At 40.0% G+C, this 27,831-nt stretch overlaps 1 long non-coding RNA gene across 1 annotated transcript; it reads right to left on the reverse strand.

The window, feature by feature from the left end:
* Nucleotides 1–1,116: 1,116 nt before the first annotated feature.
* LOC148225096 (uncharacterized) lies at nucleotides 1,117–27,542 on the reverse strand. The gene is made up of 2 exons (XR_015801936.1): nucleotides 4,190–27,542; nucleotides 1,117–2,999 (listed from the first exon to the last, which is right to left on the reverse strand). It is a non-coding gene; the product is annotated as an uncharacterized LOC148225096 (long non-coding RNA).
* Nucleotides 27,543–27,831: the final 289 nt, after the last annotated feature.

Below are 27,831 nucleotides of genomic sequence, written 5' to 3' on the forward strand. Positions count from 1 at the left end.
ATTGCAGTAGCAGTCTCTGAAGGACTGTCTGTCTGTGTGAGCTATTGTATAAACTGGGGAAACCTTCCATTACAGCAAGGCCTCTAGACTACTCCTTTATTTAAAATGCAGAATTATGTGAAAAAGCAATTCACTTGAGTGGTGCCTTGTAGGTTGCCTTTTATCCCATGAGGAAGTAAGATTTTGCTGTCCTTGTAGGGGAGTTGCTAGTATTCTAAAAATAGAAGAAGGCTAAAATCAGACACAAATTCATGTACACACACACATAGACACATCTTACCAGTGTGCCTGTCTGTGGAAAGGATAAACAAACATCTGCAATAAGTGAATAAAAGGAGATTTACACACTGACAATGACAAGCAATTTCAGGATCATGGTTACATAAAAACGTGCTGATTCTCTGGAGCAATCACAACAAATTCACAGCAGAACAGAAGAGATCTAGGAAGAAAAGTAGTTACTGTTTATGAGATATGTATAGGTATCCCCACCAGACAGGCTTATCCTCAAATTTATCCTCAAAGGATAAATTCCAGAATTTGTATATTAGATCATTGCACATATTTTTTTCTCTAATTCCGGGGAAGAATAAGAAATAGACTAGATTTGACAAGCATTTTGTCACACTGAGTATTAGTTCTCTTGGGTTTCTTGCGAAGACTGTGAGGCCTCTCAGGTTGGTTTCACACATTTCTTTTTGCAAGACACTGGAAGATTGTTTTACCCATGGATATTTATGCACAAAATAAGGCTGCAGGAGTTCATAATAGCGTATTGGTAGAGGAAAGACAAAAAAAACCCCCACTCCTGGGGGACCAGAGGAATTATTCTGCTCTTGCACAATGAAGAAAACAAAGAACTCTCTGAAGCCACAGAAATTAACCTGGGCTAAATGTGATGTGAGTCCTACTGGACTCTGGAGTTCACAGCAGTTTTGAATGTACTGCTGAGGTGGAGCCAGAGGAAACCAGGCGTGTGCTGAAAGGACTCTCCTGCCCTACACGAGGGGAAGTGCCAACTTCCATAGCACATCCCACATCAGCTTTTAACTCTCACTAATGTAAAAGAGTATTTATAAATTTTGTTCAGATAAATCAATAAAATAATACTACAAATTAATTGTTAAAATTGGTTGATTGTTTAATAAAAAATTAAAATAAGAGACAAAACTCGTTTTCATCAGGAGAATTTTAAAGTAAAAAGTTGTAACTGTAGAATGAGAGCTAAAATTTTAAAGACTGAGTTTTCTCCCCCTCCAGTCTTTATAAAAAAATAGTATTTAGTGGAGGAAAAGAAGAAATTAGGTTTATAAAAGTAAACCTTCTTGATATCACATCAGCATGTGACAGTTTTTAACAGCTAGGCAACCATGCCCTGTAGCAGTTCCAGCATCGGAAAGGAGCCATCAGATTCTGAATTCTGTGTGATGCAGTCAGCCTTCAGGAACACTGCAAAGAGGAGGAGAAAAGGTCCTCAGAATCATCCCATGCTACTCATTAGGATTAATAGGATTTACTGGGGAAAATCTTACAACTCTGTCTCAGTTAGCCAGATGGTGGCTGCAGGTGAAATCTTTCCAAGAAATCAAATTAAATCTCCTTTGAATATGATTACTGGTCTAAGAACAGCTCTCTATTTAGGTTGCCTAATTCTCAATTAAAAAAATATTTATGAAATGTTTTGGTTTGTAGAAGCCATTAGAAGTTTGAGAGGGAGAAAGTCCTGTGAGTAGAGAAGTGCATTGTCTTTGCCCTATGAATTTCCATTTAGATTTGATTGAGAGATTAAGCCTGACAGGAAGGAAATGATGATTTTTTTTTTAGTTGCATAGTGAACAAAATAATGGCAGCGTGTCAAAAACAATAGGTTAAGATGGAAAATCTTGTTTAGGACTGAATCTGTGCAAGCATGAAGCAAAGAGGCACTGAGAAGAGCAGATGGTCTCTCTGGAAGCAGGCAGGGAGAGCATGGCCAAGCTCCTTGGACTCATCCACCCTCCAGATAAGGTGTGTGCATCCAGAGCCAGTGGCAGTGGCTGTGCTGGGCTTGTGGTTGCTGCGTGGCAGCCTTGGCAGACAGTCAGTGTGCTGTAGAGCAAAACACTGGTTTGCAATTCAGGAGGTATTCACTTGAAATCCCCTCTCTAAATCAGGTTGTATCTACAGACATTCAGCTCATTTTACCCATTTGTGTCATCAAACTAGTACTGTTCTCCTGTGATGGAGATGATACATTTGTGAGGCACAAAGAAATGTGAGTAGTGCAAGAAAGGCCTTGAGGAAACAAGTAACTCTGTTTTAATTGCTGGCACTGAGTGGATCACTGAAAAGAAATATGCTCTACTAATTAAAAGATAAAGGATAAAAATATCAAATGTCTTTCTCATTATATGAGCATCAGTCAGAGAGATGAGTGGAGGCAGGGAAGAGTAATGATACACAGATGTAGGCTGACAGTGCCTGTAACTGTAGGTTTTGAATCTGTTCCTGTTTACCTTAGTTTCCCAAGGAAGTGAGATTCGTGGAAGTGCACTGTCAGTCTGTCCATCCATCAATATTTCTATAATTTCCCTCCGGTAACTTCTGAACTTGGCTAAATTCCATGAGTTCTGACAGGAAATCTGTCAAGGCATTTGTCAAGGCAAAACCCGGAGTTTTTCTGACTGTCCTGGATATTGCAAGGACTGCAGTGGGAACTGGAGAACTCCTTTCTCAGTGCAGTTTGCCATGTAGCTCATCAACACAGGCACTGTGTGGCCTGTGGATATAGATATGTCAGACACTGTGTGTGCTGACTCTTTGTGAGCAGGAACTTTACAGACATGAGAATAACATGAAATAATGGACATGGGGCTTCACTGAGTTTGAAGGAGAACTAGAAGCACTGGAGAGAGGTCATAGCTATTTTGGTGGGATCTGCTGAGGCAGGACACACATCTCTGGGAGAACAGACATCACCAGCTCTTGGCTGTTCATTGATTTCCAATCAGGAGGTGCATCTATATAAAGAATACAGATTTAGGAGAATATTTTATTATAATCCAACAATATTATTTTTCAAGGCATTTTGGCATTTGTATCTATTGACTCACGGCTATTGACTGATTCATGGCTGTTGACAAATTCAATGGGCTAAGCCTGCATTTACTCCACTGCAATGAAGAAATGATTTAAACTCCTCAAGCCTATCATGATCAAAATCTTGTTCTTTTATGAAAATCTTGTTCTTTTATGAAACATTTAAAAATTGAAAATCTGATTTTGTATATGGATGTTTGAAAATATTCCTTTCTGAGTCTGATCTCATACAGATTGAAGATACATTAAGGGTTCCTCATGACTTCAGAGACAGGTAGATATATTGCTTTAGAATGAAATATACTAAACATAATAAGATATCTGACAGAAACTAAAAAGTTAAATTGTCAATTTGGTGTAGAACTCCCATGGCTGCAGAAGGTATCACTGCTTTAGTAATCTTGGCAGTAGCAAATCTCCAGGAGTGGCAGACCGGCCTCAGCTAACGGTGGTACAGGTTAAGACTTGGTTAGGACTGCTGGTGACAAAGGTCTTTTCTCCCTTTTCTATATTTTAAGAAAAGTGATAATAGACAAACAGAAACTCATACAATAATTTTGACAGCATTCACATTGTGTGCCACTGATCTTACAAACGTCTCTTAAAATCAGTCTGCTACCTGATTTTTTTAAAAGATATATTGAATTCTGCACTGACACTTGCAAACAAGTCAGAACTCTTATCTTCACAGGTCACATATTGTAAGACATGGTCTAGAAACCCATCTCAGGAACCACTATTTACTGGGTATTCTGTAAATACTTCATGTTTGTAAAGTAGTTGCTGGCTTAACTTTTTTTTTGTAACATAATTGCTTCAGATAATGGATTTGTCTTGAATTATCACTTTGTTTTCCTTGTAAGAAATTAGACACTGCAAAAATGGACAATTACTTATCTTTCTTATGTTAAGTCCACAGACACACTTATCACAAGATGAATCAGTATCCAAAACCGTAGGGCTGATTCTCACAAAATTTAATTTCACATTTCATAACAGGTCCAGAAATATCCAGGAGGTTATAGAAAGTTTTGTCTTTCAGGTCTGTCTTGTCTCTTACCATCTACAATACCAGATGACTCATTTCTGGTAAGTCCTGGTTGTTTCTTACCTGCTCCTTGTGGTATAATAATTTATAATATCCTGTAGTGAAGGTCATCATCTTCTTTAGTAATTAAGTAGGAATTTACTCCATCTCTGTGACCTGGATAAAAAAATGCATTCTAATGTATTTTGGCACTCAAAATGACATTTTGGTAGCAGAGTAAGCTGAACAGTGTATTAAAACCAAACTCAGTGTTTGGCATCATGCCATTTATCCACGCTGCTAGGGAGAGATATTGAAGGCATGCTACAGACCTGAGATAGGTCCCAAAAAATGCCCATCACATGGGTTCAGACCTCCAAGCCTCCTACCTCCATTACCCCCAGCTTCTTTATGACTCTCTAGAGCAGCAAACAGACCACGCTGCCTCTTTTCTGAGCCTGAACTCATCAGCTGATACTGTAAAGAATTTAAGTGCAGTGTACCTGCCAGTACCATGCAGAGATGTCAGAGCTGCCTCTGAACCAGGGCTGCTGGGGTGGCAAAAAGAACTGTACTAAATCATCCCCTCAGAGCTCTGCCTTTCCCCTCTGAATGAGCTGGTCCAGCTAAAGCTGCTGTGTGCTGTGATGGGGACAAGGTTACTCCTGCACTGCCCTGCTCAATCCTGCACCCCTGCTCAGTACAGAGTCTGGGAAGCTTCTTCCCTGCAACCTAAAAAACAAGCACCCATTCTAAAAATGGTTTCTGTGTATGCCTTCGACATCTTTAGTTCTCGTGCCATGATTGACAGTGCTGGACCCTTATTTTTAAATCTGCAATAAAATTTCAATGTAACATTCTGTAACATTTAAGAATTTTAGTTAACTTAATAATTTTCTTCTGTATGGAACTCACAGTAATTCTCCAGGCTGTTTTTACCCTCCAAAGAAAAAGAAGCATCAATATTTAAAGTATTTATTTTCCTCCTCCAAAAACTTAAATCACACTTTCAGTTGTAAAACCTCCAAATCTAGATTAAGTTTTGTCCTTGGCCATTTAAATTGTGCAAACATTTTATTCAAGGGAAAAAGCTGTTAACTACTTTTGGCTTATCTAACAATTAACAAATCTGTAGTAAATTTGGTAGAATTACCAAATCAAGCTCTGAGGTTTAGAAGGCTATTGAAACACCAAAAGGAAACCCATTAAAAAATGCTTATAAGTGGAAAACCTTTTTATAAAGCATAGTAAGTTCGGAATATTTTTTCTCTGATTCTTCTCAAATGAAGTGATTTCTTCTCATAGTAAACTGTTTCAGAAAAAAGATTGATACCAATGGATGCACTGTACCCACGTAATATTCATGCTAATATTCACCTGGGCTTTATCACTCTTTGCAGTGTTGATGCCTACAAATACAGGCATAGATTATAAAACCTGATATCTGACTAAAAAGCTGGTCAGGATGGACTGAAGTTGTTGATGACTCTAGATTTCATAACAATTAGAGAAGGGATTAAGGGATTAATATGTGCTAATCTTGTTATCTATGAGGTCCTGAAGCTGAAAATTTTATATTGAAGCTAAACTGGGATAATGTGTGAGGTTGAATTTACACTTTGTAATAAACTCTGGGTAATGGCAGCATAACACTTAGTTTTGTCACCTTCGTTTTGATGATTAATTACAAATCCTTCAAAGAAAAGAATATACCATGCAGTGTATAACCCAAGGCATGGACTTCTAGATCCTTGTGCTGTGCAGTATGTTCCCTACAATTACTGTCTGCCTGCAAGGACAGCCTGGCTTAGAGTCCAAAAACATAAATTGTGAAAAAGAAGCAGATTCTGTGGAAATATGAAGATCTAGAATAAAAGCCCGATAAAAGTTCAAAATAAGAAAGACTGCTTTATACTTGATTTCAACTTTTCCTATTATATTTATGCAATTCCTATAGTTATCATCACTAAGAATTCTTGTAGAATTCTTGTAGAAATCTTAGTATTCCAAAGTCATAAATCAGAACATGAGATAAATACACAGGAAATACAAAAAAATTGTTGATTTTTGCTTTCTATTTTTGATATCTGCATAACACAAATATTCAGTGTAGCAGACTAGAAATTAATTAAAAATTTAAAATTAAATAAAATTGAAATTATTGCAGTCTTGCCATCTCTGGATTGGAGTTCTAATAAGGAAGACACTAGCATGCCACTTCAAACGAGGTTTTCTTGCTAAGAAATAAAAGCATTACCTTTAATTTCAACTATATTACCGGTATTTCCCAGCTGTGGACTATCCATGAACAGTTATCCTGTGTTTCAGAGGTGCTGCCCTTTCTTACAAATTTGATCTCTATTATCCTGCGAGTGAAAAATGAACTGTTGTGACCCAAGCAAGTGCCCAGTGAAAGGAGGTGGCATAGGCAGTGTTGCCAGTCCCTTTGTGACAGCGTCCTGCTGGCTTCCTCCATCAGACAGGAAGGCGACTTCACTGAGATGAGGGCAGGGACAGGAGGCATTTCAGGAGTCCTAAAGAATGAAGAATACAGTCCTCTGGGTGCAGTGGTGGCCAACACTGGCTTCCCCTCGTGTCCCAGTTTTGGGTAGGATGTGTGGGAGGAATATGGAAGCAGGGCTGCTGATTTGGAATTGGATCACCACTTTCTGCTATATTGTGCTTCTCTGTACGAACACCTGCTTTAAATTCTAAAGGGACATTTCGTCCTTAGCATTTTTAAAGTGTGCCACACAGTGATTTGCTTGCTTCAGCGAGACTTCACTCACAGCTATTTTGCACAGTCAGAGCAATTTAGAGTAACACTGATGAAAAAAAGAATCTCTTGGGGGATGGGGGTGCGTCCTTTTTTCCTCATTAGATGCATTATTTATTATGGCAGAGGCTATTCAATTTTGGAGTAAATCTTTAAAATTCCTAATCTCATTTTCTATTGATTCAGTTAAAATTGGTTCCTTTTATAAGTAAATTTCAAAGAAATGTCTTCCTGTTCCTGTCTGGATTTTTATATCATTAGGATTTTCTTCTTCTGCTGATGATGGTAATGTTATCAATGTGTGCAAGTGAAAAATGGATCCTATATCCCAGCCTGTTTGTGTAGTGGCTGACCTGGACACCAGGAGCCCAGCAGGGTCCTCTATCATTGCCCTTCCCAATGGGATATGGGAGAGGAAAATCAGATGGAAAACAACTAGTGGGTTGAGATAAGGCAGTGTACTAGTGCAAGAAAAAAGCAAAAGTTTGTGTGCACATAAGCAAGGGAAAAAAACCTTAATCTCTACTTCAAATCAGTGGCTCAGCCACTTGCTGGGAAACAGGGTTTCAGCACTCATAGCAGTTGCTGCAGAAGGCAGACATTGTAAAAAATTAATGCCCCTCACAAAATCCAAAATAACATAATCACAACACAAACCAAAAAATGGACGATTTATCAAAAATCCACCCCTTGACCAATCACCACAATTACAACAAAGATTAGCCCTGAATATTCTACTCTCTAACATTGTTCAGTGCTTGTTTTGCCCATTACCTCTCCCAATTACTACCTTTATTTCAAAATCCTCATGGTTTACCCACATTCTGCACCAAAAAGACTGTAGTTGGTTGATGTTGGTTGGATTCCAGGCACCCACCAAAGCCTCTCCATCGCTCCCCTCCACAGCTGGACTGGTGGCAGAAAAATACAATGAAGAGTTCATGAGTTAAGGACTGAGTGAGAATACTCACCAAATACCATAATGGGGAAAACAGGCTAAAATTAGAGATATTTGAATTTATTGTCAACAAAATCAGAGCAGGTCAAGGAGAAATAAAATAGAATCTTAGAAATGCTTTCTTCCTACTCTTAGAAACACTCCTTCCCAGCACTGTAGGGAGACAGAGAATGGAGGTTATGGTCAGTTCATCACACATTGTTTCTCCCACTGCTCAGAGAAAGGAGCCCTTCCTCTGCTCTGTCCTTGGGTCCCTCCAAGGCAGACAGCTCTCCATGAACTCCTCAAACATGAGTCCATCCCACAGCCAATAGTTTTCTGCAAACTTCTCTAATATGAGTCCATTCCATGGGCAAGAGTCCTCCCCAAACTGCTGCTGTGTGGGTCACTCCTTCATGGGTGCAGTTCTTCAAGGACAGGCTGGTCTAGTGTGGGCTCCTCTCTCCATGGACCTCCCATGGAATGGATCACAGCCTCCTCTCATGGGATCACAGCCGTCCGTGCTCTGGCATGGGCTCCTCCATGGGCTGCAGGTACATCTCTGCACCCACGTTTACCTCTATGTACTGCAGGGGCACAGCAGCTTCACCATTCTGTCACCATGGGCTGCAGAGGAATCCCAGCTCTGGTGCCTGGAGCACCTCCTGCCCCTCCTTCACCATTGACATGGGTGTCTGCAGAGTTGTTCCTCTCACCTATTCTCACACTGCTCTTGTCTGGCTGAATTTCATCTGTGCGAAAACTTTTTTTTCTTCTTGTTAAATCTGATATCACAGAGGCATTACCACCATTTCTAATTGTCCCAGCCTTGATCAGTGGCACATTGTCTGTGGAGATGACAGAGACTGGCTTTGTCAGACACGGAGGAAGCTCCCAGCAGCTCCTCACAGAAGCCACCTCTGTAGACCCCCTGCTACCAAAGATTGGTAATGCAAACCCAATATAGGATGAAAAAAATGCATATGCTTGTTTGAATGTGATTTTTAAGTACACTCATTTGTAAATGTTAAAACCCACTGGCAAATTTAACTGGGATGCTAAATGGTGAGTGACCTCAACAGATGAAAGAAGCTCATGCCGTGGGAGCAGAGGGAAACTCTCTCCACAAAATTATGAAACAACTCTGTGGAAAGACTACTGAACAATTTCTGCAGATTACCATGCATAGAAGGTTTTCTATAGCTTGGGGAGGATTCCCTAGCCCTGAATCTCCCATGCCCCCTGCCTGCTGCTGGGACAGACCTGCATATCCAGTGATGAACTGCACATCCTCAAGATTCAGAGGACTGGATATTTCATCTGATGCCTAAAAGGCTTACAAAATCTTCTGCATTTGCCTTCAAACAAAAAATTGGAGTTTTGGATTCTTGGAAACTCCAGTTTAAAAAATAAACTCACTTGGAATCAGTTATTAGAATTAGGTAATAGGCTGTGCTGGATCAATGGGTCTTTCAGAAGATCAGACCTGAAGCAACAAATAAATGTTTCCAAAAGAACTTTAATGAATTTACTGGAATTTTCTCCAGATTCTATTAAAGACTTCTAGATGGAGTCTCTCAGACATGTGCCAATGAATCATTAAAATAAGGAGAAACTCATGCTTAAAAGAATGTGCTCCAGTTATGCAGTTTGCAGGATCTGGGTCAGCTTTTCACTTCTGGAGTACAGAGCAGTGCTTCATCCACCCTGAAATATCTGAAAACAGGCATCAGTGACAAAACAAGACATACTTATTATATAGTGAGCTACATAATAAGTTACTTTTCTTTGCTGTTCAGGTTCTTCACAGCCTGCTCCTACTCTGCTGTTTCTACTAGACTGCATATGAGCCTCTGAGCAATTTATTGCCCTTGTGGGCCACTTGCTTTTCAAACAAAGTTCCTTTGTTCTTTCTCTCTGGCTGGAATGAAGCTCACATAGATATTCTTAAGGTCAGCTTTTCTTTTCAAAACATTTCTTTCTAGTAATATCTAAGAACTTCAGTCTGACACTGTGTGTTGTATACATTATTACAGTTACCAACATCTCATTGTTTTTAAATTTTCTTTCATGCCTTTATCTACCTCTTGTCTCTTGCCTTAGATTGCCAAGTACCTTTGAAATCAAATGTCCTTTGATTTCTTTACTTGTTTAGAAATTCATAAAACAGAATCTAGAATACTAAATTGCATGAATATATATTGCAGCCACAATATATATCACAATATTGTAGTCACTATCACAAATGTAAACATTATCCCCTTGCAATGTGCTGCATGTTCTGATTGTGCATTTTCTGAGTGTTGGACTGAAGACCAGCTCAGAATTAAACCACAGTGTTTTGCTAATTTTCTTGGTCCTTATTTTAATCATAATTCCCAAGATTCTTCATCCCTTAAAAAAGTGTGCAGGCTGTCTGCAGCAGACATTTAGATCTTTGCTCAAAGGCAGAGAAATCCTCTTAGACCTAATTCTTCTTTAAAAAGAGGAACTAATGAGCAAACACAATCCTTCTGGATTTAATATACATGACTCTATCCCTGTTGAGAGATAGGTTCCCTAACTACAGCTTTCCAGACCAAATAACTAGAATCATAGAAGATCCTGAGTTGGAAAGAATCCACAGGGATCGTCAAAGTCAACTCTTGGCCCTGCACAGGAGAGCCCCAAGCGCACACCATGTGCTGAGAGCATTGTCCAAATACTTGTTGAACTCTGTCAGGCTTGGTGCTGTGACCACTGCCCTGGGAGCCTGTCCCAGTGCTCAGCCACCCTCTGGGTTAAGAATCTTTTCCTAATATCCAACCTAAACCTCCCCTGACACAACCTCGGGCCATTCCCTCAGGCCCTGTCACTGTCACCACAGAGCAGGGATCAGTGCCTGACCCTCCTCTTCCCCTCATGAGGAAGTTGAAGATTGCCACGAGGTCTCCCCTCAGTCTCCTCCAGGCTGAACAGACCAAGTGACCTCAGCCATTCCTGGTATGGCTCCCCTGTGCCTGCCAAGGCTCTACTTCTGTGTTTCCATGGTTTTCACATTGGCATTCATGTTTGTCTTCAAGTCATCTGGATTCTGGGATTCCTCAGCCAAACTGAGAGGTCCATGCAGAGCATTTTCTGTGCCCCTGCCATCTCTGGGGCAGAACTGGGATCTCTCCAGAATCTCATTCAAAGCAGGTGCTCCAGCCTGCCCAAGCACCTGGGTACAGCCAAGAGCCCTGAACGTCTGTGATCAGCAAAGGGCAAATCTTTGAGCCACTGAGCCCAAGTACAGACTTTTCTTGTGCTGTTTGTATTTATGATTGCTCTGTACAATTTATGACCACAGTAAGAGATACTTTTAGCTTTCAGTCTGGGGATAAGATTTTTTTTTTAATAAGTCTTCTTTAAAATATGATTTATAACTTGCTGTGGTAGTGTTTCTGTCCAGTACAATATCTTATCAAGCCTTGATGAATATCCCTGCCTCTCCACATGTTGACTAATGAGAAAGCTTTACTCAACTTTTGGGAGCACATGTTGCTGATTTGTTAGGACTGGACAGGATTTACACATTGTACCATTGCCTGGGTGTCTGTAATTATATGGTTTTTGAAGAAGCATTAGCAGTGACATTCTGAAAGCCTGCAGCTGCTACCAAAAATGAAGCATTTGCATTACTTCCAGTCCAGTACTCTGAAACTAGAACTAACCCTCTCAATCCCACTCCTTGCTGAGCACACATGCAACTCCTAGTGAAAGGATGTGCTCTTGTGTTCAGGGGCAAAAGGCACCTGAAATGGATGATCTCAGCCCTTGTGTTGAGGTACTGCATCTGTATTGGCTCACAGAAAAGAGATCCTAACAGGAGAGGGAAGAAAACACAAGCATGCACATCCACCTGTCTGCAGCACAGCAGTGTAGCTTCCCTTTGGCCATGTAAGTGTTAGGGAGAAGCTGCAGGACTGTTCAGCACTATGGGAGCCACCAGAGTTGCAGTGGGGTAGGTGAAAAGGAGTCAGTGACAGGGGCTAAGGTCTTTTCAGCCTTGTGCTTGTATTTCACTCTTCAGAAAATGTACAATAGCATGAATTATTTACATGGAGATTCAGCATAGGCACTATTATGTAAGCATGGGCTGTCTTCCCTCTAACCTAAATTTCACTTACAGAGAAAACACAGCATTGCAGATACACACGAACGAAAACACCCAAGTGTCTTCACCCATCTAAGCACTACCAGGTTCTTGTCAGCTTTCTAAGACTCTTGATTTCATCTTCCTTTCCATTCTTTGGCTATCCTTTGGCTGTTCTCCTGTCCTGTTTGCTGAGGCAGAGCTACTCAGAACAGACCTTATTCTGTTACAGCTTCCTACGCCTTTTTCATCATCCTTAAAGCTTCCCCTAAGGATTACTGAGATTTAATGAATTTTTGAAATTTACTATCAATTTGACATACAGACTCAAAAATGTGATTCTTGCAGCTTAACCACCCCTTGTAGTCAGCTTCAACTGACTGTGAAGAAAGACAGTCCTCTTTACAGTTGTAAGAGTTGATAATTCTGCAACACGGCTTCTGTGCAGTCTGTGACAGTTCCTCTAAGCAAATGGCTGATTCAGTCCAAGTGGAAGCATTCAGTGTTACAGAGCTTTTATAAAAACAATAATAATTTTTGGCTGATAGATAGATAGTTAGATAGACAGATTTCCTGCTGTCAAAAAATACTAAGAAAAGGATAGTACTTTTCTTACAAATTTATTCAGGAGATAATGATTTTTAACAATTATTTAAAGACAGATTCTATGAGGCAGAAATTTAAAGCTCATTATTTTTTCAAAGACTTCCAATAAGTATGAGAGACCATGACAGTGGAAGCTGATAAATCACTCTCTGAGTCAGTCTTTGAGCAGTCAATCCAACTATTTGGAGCATGTTCCATGGCTATTTTGCATCCATCAAAAATATATTACCTAGGTTGCAAATACTAGGCTGATCAATTCAAATTATTGCAATAAAAAGTTGGTTCTGCATCCACTATAACTTTTTTTTTTTTGTGAAAAAACCCTTTCCCAAATTTTGTATCATTACTTTCTTAGAACAAACCTAGTTCAATAAAAGGATAGGATCAGCAATTTTTTTCACTCTTTCCATAAATTGTCTACACTAGTCTGTAGTGTTTACTACATTTTAGATGGAGGCATTTCCATACTATATAAATTGTCCCAATCTCTGCAGACTGATGAAAGGAGTTCCTTTATCCAGGACACAAAAGAAAAGAAGAAAAATTTCCTCCCTCACTTTCACTTGATTTTCACCACTGTTTTAATTTATTAAGGACAAGAGCTTTATATATCACAGTAAAATCTAACTGTGAGTGAAATCTAATGGCTACACATTTTCTGATAAGCAAATATTTAGTGTACTTAAATCTATGTATCTTTCCCAGTTTATTCAGGACATCTTATGCAGAAAGCACTCACTGTTTTAGGATGAGGTAAATAAATTCATTCAAGCTCCATTATGGACCTTCAATGCAGAGTAATACTATTACTACAATTTCTCCTTATTTAGAGAGGATACTCAATTAATGTTCTCTTGTACCACATTTCCTTTGGGTAAGTGCTTTCTGTTAAAAAGCAATCAAAAATATCAACCAGCCTTGAGATGTTAAGTAGTAGTGTTCCAATCTGTCACTAAAATGGCAATGTTGGGCAGTAGCAAACCTGCAATTTTCAAAGTAATGTGAAATCCTAAATTATGAGTAGTCATTCATTACCTTCAGTGAACCTTGGAAGCTGCTGGAGTACTGTAAACATGAATCATTATAGTTATAATGTAAAAAATAATATTTAAAATATTTTTCGCTCTGAAGAAAACGTTTTTGTCTTTTCCAGGAAGACATAAATTTTAAAACTCTCTTTACACTTACTAAAGCTTCCAGAAATGTAAACATACCTTTAGGATCACCTAAGTAACTTTGCCACTTCCTCCTTACAACTAAAAAAAACCCCAACAAAATAAAGGAATAGTAATAATAATAATAATAAAAAAAAGCCAGCAGCCTGCTAGTCCTCTCTTCAAACAACTGATATCTTCAATGCTTCAGTGACTTGGAAAATTGTGCAGCTATCTAGCTGAACCTCTAGCTTGTTTACAGACCAGTTGGGTTTTAGGCTCTTCTACTATTTAGATTGAATTTCACTTCCCTTTATATATAATAGAGCCAAATACTGATGTAATCTTATGTAATTAGGTAAAGTCTTTTAAAGAGAAGACAATATTACAGCAATTCATTAAATAAGGGATATTCGCATTCTTCATTCCAATGTAGACCACTTTTTCTTGAGAAATGCCTTTTCCCAATATCACATTAAAGGTAAGTTTTGCAAGGCAGGATGCTTCTTCAGCCCAGTTTTCCTTTCCTGTGTCCTCAGACTCTTGTTCTGCTTTGCAAAGAGCTCTTTGCTCTCCTCTGGGATGGCCCAGGCTTACCCTGGCTCACTTCCAGCAGAGAGGCACGAGAAATGCCAAGGAAAATCCCTCCCATGGAAAGCTGACATAGTTAATACAAGGAGCCATCTAGTCAAAGCACAGGACTGAAATGTAATTCAAAAGATTGACCAGCCCCAAGTTCTTGTCTCAAGGCAGGGTCAGTACTATCTGTATTTTTCTTGACAGTTTTAAAACAATGTAGGTTGGAAGGGACCCCTCTCAGACTCTCACCTGAGGTGTGCTGACTTTAGCAGTGGCTAAAAATTTGTAATGCCTGGCAAAGACAGTGACTCTGTCATGACAGTTTATGCCAGGGTGTTACTGTCCCCACTCGTACACATTCTTCTTAACAACAAACCTAATTAATTAATAAAACCATAAAAAGTTTATGACCTTTTCTGTCTTGATCCAAGAAATCACTGTTGACAGGAGAGGGGAAAAAAAATCTGTTTTTTGTGCTATAAGAACAGCCAGTTCCACACAACGCAGCCCAAAGCTTGCCAGGCTTAGACATTTCTTAATCTGCTGTGCTCATGAGGGCTGGATATCAGTGAAGATTTAATTATAATTAGTTCTCATTATTTTGTAACAAATATGTTTTAGCTTCACACATATTTATATGCCGGAACTTTCTGTTATTCTCTATTAACATTATAAATGTATATTTTAGCTCTGTAGGTTACCTTTGATTATTATTATCATTTTTGGGATTAAGTTGCCCAAAGTAAATTTCTCGCTTGTATTTCAGGCTGTATGATAGGCTAGCAGAAGGTTTGGACTTATATTCGGAACAGTTTGCAGGTTAGTTTGTAGGAATAGCAAGAAGAATAGAAGAAATTTCACATGACAGTTATTACATGTAATTATGAGGATATATTTGACAAATTTTGGTGTAATTTTAAAATCTGACAGCTTGTGGGTTTTCTGATCTATCATTAGTTGAGTGGATTAATAGTTACAACTGCAACTCACATTCACCTGTGTTCTTCCCTTAATGATTTTGCATATTATTTTCCTTTCTAGGACCATAAAGAACTTTGCAGAGTGCTATGTTAGAAAAATTATGCTTAGTAAGAGGAACATATTTGAACTGAAAACCAATTAATTATAACAAATTTCCAAATATGGATTCCCTGATTTTTTTCTTTTCATTATGCTTGCAGTTGGATTGTGTTTTTTATTTTTTTCTAAAAATAGGGTTGTGATCTCTTACTGAGTAGGAATGCAGAATAATAAGTGATATGCTGGATCCATCACACCAGTCACCCTCCCACTGCAGAGGCACTCAGAAGTTACAAGACGAAGCACAAAGACATGAGGTAAAAATACTTTATGGACTAAGTGACTGATTTGGTGTCAAGATGATTGTGATGTTAGAGTTGGCCCTGCAGCCTCACCAGTGCAGATACACAGGTGCAATTTCAGTTTTACTTATGAGGAAAGTTTTCTGGTAGGATATAACTTCTGATCTGGAGTGCAATCCTGCTTTATTTAACTGGATTTATGGAGAGTAGATGTAGTGTAGCTGCAGCAGTTTTTCATCATGATATTTATATATTGACCTCAATATTTATCCCAGTTGGAATACATCCTGAGCAAAGGAAATCTTCCAAGTTCCAATCCAGAAAAGTCTACAAAATGTGGCTTTTGCTTAACTTATGGAGAGCCAGACACAGCAGGTGTTGTGGTCCTAAGTATGTAGACTGAGAGAACCTTTCTGAATGAGAATTGGTGGGACAAGCATTTTTTACACCTAAGAAGTGTAACTGTTGTGTTATCATTTTCCTCTTCAAGTAATTTGATAACATCAAATTGGGGAAATTTACTATTGTTTTGTTTGAAAGTGTTCCTATAGTACAATTTCCAGGGTGTTGCACTATTAAGTTTTCTGCAATCATGAATAATTTTTTTTTAAATTAAGAATCTCTTTGAAAGCTGACTTGGAGTAGTTAACATCTATTTATCTGGATCTTATGGATAAACAATTCTAAAGTTTTTCTAAATTCAGTACAATAGTATTTGAAATGGTCCCCAGAAATAACAGAATCATAGAATCCTAGAATGGTTTGGACTGTAATGGGCCATAAAGATCACCAAGTTCCAACCCCTCTGTCATGGGCAGGGACTACATCAGGGCAGGGCGACTACACCAGATTGTTCTGAGCCCTATCCAACCTGGCCTTGAACACTTTCAGGGATGGGGCATTCACATCTCCCCCTGGAGACCTGTTCCAGTGTCTCACCACCCTCACAGTAAAGAATTTCTTCCTAACTCTCATTTAAACCTACCCTGTTTAAGTCTAAAGCCATTTCCCTTGTCCTATCACTACATGCCACTGTAAAAAGTCTCTCTCCAGCTGTTAGGGACTAGAAAATGCTCCCCAGCTCCCCACAGCCTTTTCTTCTCCAGGCAGAAAAGCCCCATCTCTCTCAGACTGCCATCACAGGTGCTGGAGAGGTGCTCCATCTCTCTGATCATCTTCATGACCTCTTCTGGACTTGCTCCAATGGATCGATGTCCCTCTTCTGCTGGGGCCTCACAGCTGGATGCAGCTCTCCAGGTGGGGTCTGACAAGCCCAGAGCAGAGGGGGAGAGTCACCTCCCTCGACCTGCTGCTCACACTTCTTTTGGTGCAGTCCTGAATATTGTTGTCTGCACACACTGCTGGGTCATATCAAGCTTCTTGTCCATCAACACTCCCAAGTTCTCCTCAGGGCTGCTCTCAATCCAGTCTCCACCCAGCCTGTATTTTTGCTTGGGAATGCCCTAACTCAGTTGCAGGATCTTACACCTGGTCTCATTGAATTTCGTAAGTCTGACACAAGGTCACTCCTCAAGCTTGTCACGGTCTCTCTGGATGTCACCCCTTCCCTAGAGTATGTCAAGGGCACTGCACAGCTCAGTGCCATTGGTAGACTTGCAGAGGGTACACTCAATCCCACAGTCCATGGGATGTTAAAGATGTTACACAGTGCTGGTCCCAGTACCAAACCCTGGTCTCTACTGGACATCGAGGCATTGACCACAACTCTTTGAGTTAGTGCTGAGTTATCTGAGTGTCCACCTGTCAAATACATCTCTGCAGTTTAGAGACAAAGATATCATGTAGGACAGTATCAAGTGCTTTGCACAATTCCAGGTAGATGGTGTCAGTAGCTCTTCCCTCATCCACCAACACTATAATCCCATCATAGAAGGTCACCAGACAGGTCAAGTATAATTTGTCCTTAGTGAAGCCATGTCAGCTGTCACAAATCACCTCTTTATTTTCCATGTGCTTTAACAAAACTTCTAAGGAGCTGTTCCATCATCTTTCCAGACAATGTGGTGAAACTAACTGGCCTGTAGTTCCCTGAGTATTCATTTTTTTCCTGCTTTTAAAAATGAGGGTTATGTTTCCCCTTTTCCAGTCAGTGGGAACTTGACCAGACTGAGATGGCTTCTCACATATGATGGATAGTGGCTTAGTCAATTCCTTCACCAGTTGCCTCAGGACCCATGGATGCATCTCATCAGGTCCCACAGAGGTTGGGAACTTGTGCATCCTCAGGTTCCTTAGATAGTCTCAAACTTGATCTACTCCCACAATGGGTGGTTCTACATTCTCCCAAACCCTTCTGTGATGGGATTTTCCTTTCTCTTCTGTGATGCAGGTGGTGTGGCTGAAGCACTTGCTAGTGAAGACTGAGACAAAAATGTTGTTGCATACCTCAGCCTTCTCCATGTCCTGTGTTACCAGGACTCCCATTTCTTTTCAGAGAGGGCTCATAATTTCCCTAGTTCTCCTTTTATCACCAGTGTACTTATAGAAGACTTTCTTGTTGCCACTGATATCCTTGGTCAGGTTTAATTCTATCAGGGCTTTAGCTTTCCTAACCTGATCTTTGGCAGTTTGGACAATCTAGCTGTACTCCTCCTGGGCTACCTGCCCCTGCTTCCACCTCTGCAGCTTCTTTTTGTGTTTGAGTTTGTCCAGGACTCCTGGCATTTTTTCTGAACTTCCTCTTTGTCAGGATCCATTTCTCCCAAACTTAGAGGAGGGGATCTTTGAATATCAGTGAACTTTCTTGGGACCCTCTTCTCTCCAGGGCTTTATATCCCACGGTACTTTATCAAGCAGATCCCTGAGGAGGCCAAAGTCAGCTCTCCCGAGGTCCTGAGTAGTGAGCTTGCTGTGACTCCTCCCCGCTGTCCAAGGATCTTGATAATTTCATGGCCACTGCAGCCCAGTCTGCCCTTGAGCTTCCCCTTCTGCACCAGTCCCTCTGGCCTCTCTTTGATCAGAGTTAACTGTGATGAAGAGAAAGATAATACTTATGCAAAACTCCATTTCAGTAGCTTCCTGTCCACTTGCATTAACTGGTGTGTGAAAGGAGCTCATGACATTTAAAGGTGGTGTATGGAGCCAGCACATTAACAACTACACAGTTTTCTGTTTATGCTGAAACTCCTCCTTAGTGCAAATTAAATAGTCTATTGTATTTAAACTCTAATCTAGCACACACAGATGTTAGTAAAAGTGCTTCAGTTGATTTCAGCATGCATTGAATCAAATGCCAGAAGTTCAGGAACATCAGGTGCTGTAGGCACACTGATTGATTTGGGAAGCTCTCTTAGAAAGACTGGGCTGGTAACCAGGGCTGTGGTGCTAATCCTACATAAGAGAGTTCTCTGCTCTGAGGCAGGAGATTGACATGCTGCCTCATACAACTGCTGCTGCAGAAACGGGGCACCCTGGCTGCCTGACAGTCACACCAGGAGAGGCTCTGAAAAACAAGATCTCTGGAGTTTTCCCTCCTTCCCTTGATGGACCAAGTATGTCATTCTTATGACAACGTGAAATGAACTCTGCTGCCAAGCCAACCCGATTTGGGTTGATTATTTGGTCTGCAGTTTACAGCAAGGAAAGAGTGGATTCAGCAGAATCCACCATAGTACTTTTATAAGGTGGATGAAATGAATGAAGCATTCTGTACAGTGTAACTTCACAATAATTCCCCCTGCATCATGTTCCAAACCGGTATCCTCCACATGGCAACTCACTTGCTGCTTGCCACTATGTAACTTTAGAACCATCTAACTATGCTGTTTTCTTTTATTTATGGTTCAGTAGTCAAAAGAAAATTAACTGGTGTCTCTGCAGTGTACCAATATTTGTGCTCTGCTTAATGCTCCATATAATAATTGCATTTCCTAAGATAACATTTAAGATAATTCACAGAAAGCTGTCAGGGAAAAATGAGAACTTCACACTGAAAATACTCAATTACATGTTAGAATATTTAATTTACATCAAATGTTGCTCTCCATTTACTTTTTGTGTCTAAAGTTAATGTGCTAGCTGCAATTCTAAAGGTAGAAGGAAAAGGAGTTAAGTAGTCCCTTTTCAAAGTTACTCTTTGTTTTGTGTGTGCCCTTGTATCATATATTGTGAGGTTTTGAACTCCAACAATATATAAAAAAGCTCTCCTCCAAAAGGCAATAATATTGAGAGTCTTCCTTAAGGTCTGCACTACTCAGATGAATTTTTGGCTGAACAATTAGTTGTGTTTCTTGTCTTCTAACTTTTTATTCATGAGCAAGTGCAGACATATGATGCAAAGAAAGGCACATGCATCTTTTCCATGACAGTGACATTGGGTCTGCTGCCTCCTATGTTGTCTCATGCAAAGAGGAAAGAAATAAAAATAATAAGTTCAGACTAAAAAGATGAAACAGATTTAATAAAGTTCCTATATGTACAACAATTTCTATTCATAGCACAACCATATCAGTTAAAACAGATGAGATATTTGAAAAACTGACATGGACTATTAATTTTCTACTGTAGTTTTACTTAATTTAAGATAAACAACAGAAATAAATTGGGAATTTCCCTATTTAAGGCTTATATAACCCCATATGATAGTTCTGTATTTAGGAAGATGGTTAGAATAAGAACTTGTTCTGTTCCCAGTAAATAAGCCTATGAAAATACAATCCAAACGTTGGAGAGAGAACACTTTGCTTCCAAGTTATTATTCATGGCTTTTCAATGAAAGCAGCAGCACACCAAACCACAAATGGTGCCCTTCGGGTCACAGAGAGCCATACAGTGGTGAGGGTGAAGGCTGGATCTCTGTCTTGGCTGTTTGTTCCAAATCTTTCCATCATTTGATTTGTTTTTAAAAATTCAGGTTTTTAAAAATTCGCTCCAATATAAGGAAGAACTCAGTCACATCTTTAAAGTGTCTGAGCTGAGCTCAAAATGAGAGCTTTGCTAAAGGTGCTATTGTTGTGCTTTTAGCAGTTTATCTCCAGGTATGTTCAGGAAGCTGAATTTTTCTCAATTCTTTCTCTTACTCTTATTAGCATATTCTGCACGCCCAGCACCAGGAATGGTGCTGCAGAAGCCGAGTTATTGCTGGGAGAGGAATATCACCATTTATTTTCTTGCTGACCGATACCTGTAGTGTGTCCGATCTGTTTTTTTTTTTTCATTTATTTATAGATCATAATGTTAATAGTTTGTAATATATTATCTAATAGCCTTAGAACTCATAGTCTCTGTATTCAAAACAGAAAACTTAAAAAGTAACATAAATTGGAAAAATTCTTACATTGAGCTATGAAGAGATTTTACTTCTTAGTTTTGGGAAAGGGATTTTGCTAGTATCCCCAGGAATTCCCCTGGAATCCTTTGTTCTTTTCAGCCATACTGCACTGTACATCCTGCTCCTCTTTGCAGATCTTTTCCTGGTACCCCCCAGTAGCTGGAAGTGTTTGGCAGACTGCAGCCTGGGCCATCCAGCTGTGCCTGTGGGGTTACAGAATGGGAGAGCAGCCGTGGCACAGCGCTGCAAATGAGTGTGAAACAGGTCGAGCTGCAGGGGAGGGAGTTTGGGAGCTCAACGTGTCAGACTCCCTCTTGATGTGTGAGATTTGTCAGGTCTGCACTGTGAAGGCAGAATTTAAAAATCTTTCTAGAAGAGTTAGAAACTCAGATTCCTTTGAAGCCCAGAGTTAAGCCTGTTAATGATTATGTATCTTTATTACAAGAGGCTATTTCTTCTGGCAGTGGAGGGAATGTGTTCCCTGCGATACTTCCAGGCCATTTACACAGTAACTGAACTGGTCACGTAACCTTTTAAAACATTAACTTAAAGAATCCGGGCCAATCACAGCCCAACCCTTCCTGTATTTCACTATGTTGTTCAGCTTCAAAAAAAGGAAACCTTAATTTAAAAAGCTTCATAGACCAAGTTCTATCTATGTGAACTGTTTATTTAGGCAGGAAGCTACTCTACTATTTTTGGAAATAATGGGAAAGTGGTTGCATAGACAAGAGTATGAATAATGGCATTGTTTTCTTTTATTCAAAGCTACCAGAAACCTCTCATTAGGTTTTAAAATTCAGTTTAGGGCCCTAACTCTATCTCTAAATTCCTATTTGTTCTCAGGCTAAAGATAGAGCAATGAACAATAACCTTTTCGTTCTGTTTAATCTCTATAAGCAAAACCAAGTAGCTTTAGTAATAGTAATAGCCACTGAAACAGAATGAGTAATTAACATTCTGTCCTTCCTTAGCCTACAGTTCAGCACAGAGACTTTTGCCTCTTTTGGATTTGTTGTCTGTAGCAGTAAAGTTTTTGAAAATCTCTTTGAATTGAGATAAAACGACTAGTTTTAATTCTTGACACAGGATGTAGGGCTGACAGAAGACAATCTTCTTCAGCTTCTCCAAGAGCTCTGATGATAGCTTCTCATTCCTGTATAAATTACTTGATGACAAATAGTTATTTTATCAAGAAAAATAAGTAGACTTTAAATTCCCCCAAATTCTTATTTTTTTATTAATTTGTTTTTATTCCTGCAAAACGTAATAGCATTATGTTTTTCTGACTGGGAAGGGACAATAATGACAGAGCTGAGAAAAAAATTTCTAACACATTCAATGCAATATACATAAAACAAAAATATTAATTTATGTGTCTAGAACATCTCTGAGCTGTAACTGGATTGAAAAATACAGACTGCAACAAAGAGGAGGGAATTATAAAAACCACAAAAAATACTAATAATGTATATATATTCTAAGTTCTGTGGCTGAGTGTGGAAATCTGGTTTGGAGGCTTCCAGATTTCAGACTCCTTTCTATGCAAGCACAGTTTTGTGTCCTGCTCGTTCCTCACCTTGCTGTGTAAGTGGAATGATGGACTGAAGGGCTGAACTGAGGCACTGGGACCAGCACAGCCCTGGCAGCGAGGAGCACTCCTGGACAGGCAAGTTTAATGGGAAGGGTGTGCAGCTCCCCAGCCTCTGATGTTAGAATACAGTACTGAACCCTACGTCAGACTGACTGTGTCTACATTCCCAAGTCACTGAAGACACAAATTACAAAGTATTGGAAGTACAAAGCTTCCTCTGCGTGTTCATGTGTCTCCCTCTCTGGGCATGCCTGCCAAAGCAGCTAACACTCATGCATGCACTGCCAAATTCTCAAAACACCTTGTGTATTGCTATACATAGAACTCCATCTGCTTTGTGCACCTGAATTATAGATACTCTATGCTTCACTAATGCCAGATGCTTTTTAAAAACACATACATATGACCAAAGGTAACAAGACTTGCACCTGAATGAAATCTCCAATCTACTTTTTGTCCATAAATCAGCTATTCTAAGGTCAAACAAAAGCAAATGAGCTAGGTAACAACTTTCTGCTCAGCATAATTCAAGTATGAATTATGAAGCTTTTTTCATAACGTGAAATTATAATTCAGGAATCCTGAAACATCCAACTGATTAGGCCAAATCTTGCCCTCATACATAAAATAATAGAAATTTCCACTGTAACATTAATACTAAGAGAATAAGAGCCCCTTCTTCTAGGCAGTTCTATAGTCCATCCAGAGGGTGGTTGGGCACTGAGACAGGCTTCCCTGGATGTGGTCACAACACAAAACCTATCTGAGTTGAATTGTTTGGCCAATGCTCTCCGGCACATGGTGAGATCCTTAGGGTGTCCTGCACGGGCCAGGAGTTGAATTTGATGATCCTGATGGGTCCCTTCCAATATTCTATTATCCTGTAAGTCACACTGACTTGTCATTATCATGTTTTTATATATTTTGTTAAGCATAGAGCTGCTGTGGGATGCAGTATTCAGTTTGAATGATTTCTGAGTGAAGAAAGGAGATCCTGAGAACAGAAGGCGATGCTGCTGATTGAATAACCATTTTTGTTCCAATATTTCATTGCCCTATTAGATTAATCTGAGCAGCTAAGAATTGAGCAATTCTGAAAATGCACATTGAAATTGCACTGCAGAGTGGATTTTGAATCATATTGCAGAAAATAATAAAGTCTAACCATTGTTGGGTTCGTTTAGGTTTTAGTAGGAAGATTTTCTATAGCTGAAGTTGAAAACATGCTTCCACCAACCCTTGCATATCAAAGTATAAATTACCCTTTCACAGTAGAGAATTTAAAAGCATGTTTCTATAACAGCACCCTGGGTAGCTCTAAACAAGGTCACATTAAAGTTACATTGTTTCTATTTGAAATGTAACCATGCAGTTTCTTCTTCTAAGTGGCTAAACCTAAGCTCAAACAGTAAGGGACAAAAATTTGACAGCCAATTCCTGTGCCAACCAACATTCTGGTTTAATGTTTTCCGTTCCTGCATAATTTAGGACAGGCACAGAATTTCACAAAACCTCTTCCAGCATTATTTATCTATACTGCAGTACTGCTTAGAGACTTAATCTGCAATTCCATCCTGCCACTTAAACATGACACAATGTCTATTATCTGCTAGAACTAGTACCCAAATGTTATGAGCTTGTTACAACAATCAGATAGTATTTTTAGTACATTATCTTAATTTGCCAGTTATCCCACTTTTTATACCTGTTTAAAGAACAGACCAAGTGTGAAAAATCAGTAAAATACATGAAACAATATTTTTAAAGCTGTCCATCAGGGTCTAATTATGTATTGGCATATTTATTCAGAAAAATGACTGAATAATAACACTGTAAGGGGGGCATCAGATGTTAATTGGGGCATACTACCTGCAGCATTTTTTCCCACAAAATATAAATTCAAAAATATGTTTCTGAATGAAAAGGAAACCATATTCCTTGCCAGGGAAAGAAGATATATCACTATGTTTACATAAACTCCTATTTTGCCCAACAGAGTTTTATGCAACCATAATTTCATGAACAGATTCAATTTGTAGAAATTTGGGTGAAAAAACTATGTCTTCATGTGATCACCAAAAGTAGTAAACATTTTCTTTGGGCTTTTATGTGTATGGCTTATGAAATGCATAGTGACTTGCAAGGCTTGCAGAAGGCTTTGTTTTCATGCTTTAAGTTCACTTGATGGCTCCAACAACTCTAAACTCCAGCTGTAGGAGATGGATTATATGGAATCTAATTAGTGGGAAAGAAAGTTGAGGAAGTTCCAAGAAACCTTTCAGAAGAACTAGATATAAACCTGAGATACCTACAAGCCTCTATGGGTTGTCTCAAGACGTTGTGAAGTCACCTCCAATAACACAGCGTAACTTTCTAGTTTGACAGGTTTTTGACACCATTCTGTCTCAGGTAAAATTCAGTATTAACGTGTGAGAATACCTCTCACTATAATGATTTAGGTGTTTTTCTGCAGCACATATTGGTATGTTTATCAACTAAACAAACTAAATGGGGCACCAAAAACCTTCCTCTCAAACAAACAAATACAAAATGCAATTGATGAGGGTATTATGCCATAGAAATAGAAACTTTTGTAATCACCATTTTACGTAGTCATAATATTTCTAATGCTGTAACTCAGCTGCTCCAGAAGGTCTTTTGCACTTGGCCACTGTAGGCATGCTGAAAAAGCATCCATTTGCAAGTGTTGGTAATTCATACTGCTCAGCTAAACACACACTTTTCAATTATCTAGCCTAGATAACGGCCTTGAAATGCACCAGATGAGAGAAGTATAATAGCCTGAAATCTTGGGATGCCACTTACAACTTGGCAACACATACCAGCTAGGAATCAATGCTGGAACCTGTCTAGATGTCCACCACCTACCACAGGCTCCATGCTGGTAGCAGCAGTTCTTTAGAGTGCAAAGTCTTTGCCTCTCTGTGCTTCACAGTCTTTGGTTTACATCCTTAGTCAGTAACATCACAGCGTTGTTGTATTTTGCTTTGCTGGACTTTACCATTGCACCATTACCTAACCAGAAAAAGGAAAGTCTACTAATGGGTAACATTTCACTGTTTTCTCACTACCATGGGTGAAACAGATTTTTCTCTCCTACTGGTTTATATTGAGCAAAAGAACCCATTTTTCACTACAGTAGCAGCATAGAAAAGTTGCAATTATCGGGAAAGAGATCTGTACTGTGGAAATGCAGACTGTGATTCAGACAATAATTTTTCCCCTTTCTGGAGAAAACTAATAAAAGTTAATAAAAGGATCCTGAAACAATGAGAAATAGTGGAATGTTTTCATACTGCTGAAACACTAAATCCAGATCCAACTGCAGGTATTCCTATTGATACTGCAATTCCATTTTTAGTGTTGATATTATGGCTAATAGAAGTTTTTCGTTCAAGAGTAAGGTGAGGTATTTCATTATAACATTGAGAGTGAGAGTAATATGCAAATGATTTTTGTCTGGGTGAGAAGGCTCTAATTGTGATTTTAATAATCTGGAACTTCCAGGAATGAAGCCTCTATCTCAAAGACTTCATATTTGCTGACTGGGTAAGCTGTATGCCCCTACTTATTTCCAATGGGCTACAGAGTCTTTTCACATACAAGCCATCAGTAGAATCTAAGCTAGGAAAGAATTAAGTCATCTAAGAAATATTTTTTTTCTGTAAAAGTAACTTACATTGCCTTCTATTTGAGATTAATTTAAATCAGTCTCCATCCCAGTCCCCAGTACAGACTTGCTGCTCCTCCGTGCTGTGTAGCCTTTGCAGAATGGAGATTGCTTACCTATGTGTTGGGCCTGATTCAACTCAGATGGGATTTCAGACAGATCCCCAAAAACAGTTCTCAGAAAAAACCACTGAGTTACCATGTATTCAAGTTTCCTTTATCAGCATACTCAGACGCCTAGCATTCAGAGTTCCTTGAATAAAAGCCATTGTTCACAGCCAGTCAGACTGCTCTGAGAGAGTGTAAGGTAATCTGTACAGCACAGAGGTAGCAGAGGATGAGAATCACTCCATTGGCACTACAGGGTGCCTGTGCATCTATTGGGAAATCTTAGGCTGAGGCCAACTTGGCTTTGAAGCATTTGTGAAAAATTATCATGCTATTGTCACGGAGGAACAGTTAGAAGACAAATCTTAAATTCCATATCAAAGGTAATTTAGTTAACAACAACAATTAAAAAAATCTGCTTCATGATTTTTGAGAACTGCAGGTTGCTAGCACTGGCTTTGAAAAGGACCAGCACACAGGATCACAGGAACAGAAATGGGGCTGGTCAGCACATTGCCTATTTGTTACTGCACGAGACAGCCACAGGAGACAACAAACATTTACAGGACTACCTGCAAATCTGCTTTCCTGTTGCTTGCAGCACAGCCAGCATCCCAACATTGAGTTTCATTTGGTGCCAGATGTTTCAGGCTAGATGAGGCAGAGGCAGCTTTACAACTTCCATCATGTAATATTTAAAGCCTGATTAGGTGTTTCTCATTTAATCACATATATTATTAATTTCAACTAAATTACTGTTTCTCCCTGTGCCTTTAAACAGCCAGTGAATAAAAGTTGGGTTGCTAAGGCAGAATTATAGCCAACTATTCCAGTTTAGCTGACTGCATTCTGATTACTTAATAACACCCAAGTATGTGCAGAATTTGTCCTTGCTGTGAGCCCTACAGAGTGTTGCACTACTGAAAAAACCCTCAGAAAAGGCTGCCCTGCATTGGCTTAAATGCTTTCCTCAGCGTGGTTTATATTCCAGGTAGTTAAAGAAGTCCTCAGCGAAGAAAAACCGCATGAGTTCTTGCTGTACCGCTCCACAGCGCTGCAGACAAGTCAGAAATGACTGCCCAAAGCCTGCTCCGAGGAGCGTCATTTGCCATTCCGGCTGCGATTCGGCTGCCCGCGGGACCGCTGGTGAGACCCGGCGAGACTCAGCCCCGGAAAGGCCGCAACGCCGCGCCCAAAAACTCATCGGGACACAGGGCCGGGGGAACGCACAGACACAGACGTTCCGCACCCGCCGGTGGCTGCGGGGGCTGCGTGTGCGGCGGGCGGGAGGTGCCCAGGGGCGCACGGCCAGGCCTCGGCCTCACTTCGGGGATCTCCGAGCTGCCGCTGCCCCCGAGCTCTCCATCTCCGTCTCCGTCTCCGTCTCCACCTCCCTCCCTCTCGCCGGGCCGAGCCCCGCCCCGGAGAGCCCCGGCAGGTGCGCCCGGAGGCGCAGCGGGTCCCCGGCATCATCTCGCCCCGCTCGGGGCGGCTGCGGTGCGGGGCTCGCCCTCCCGTTCTGCCCTCCCCTCGCTGCGGGCCGCGCCGGTGGGCTT

The sequence above is a fragment of the Sturnus vulgaris genome, chromosome 1 (assembly GCF_052056855.1).
Source record: "Sturnus vulgaris isolate bStuVul1 chromosome 1, bStuVul1.hap1, whole genome shotgun sequence".
NCBI lineage: Eukaryota > Metazoa > Chordata > Aves > Passeriformes > Sturnidae > Sturnus > Sturnus vulgaris.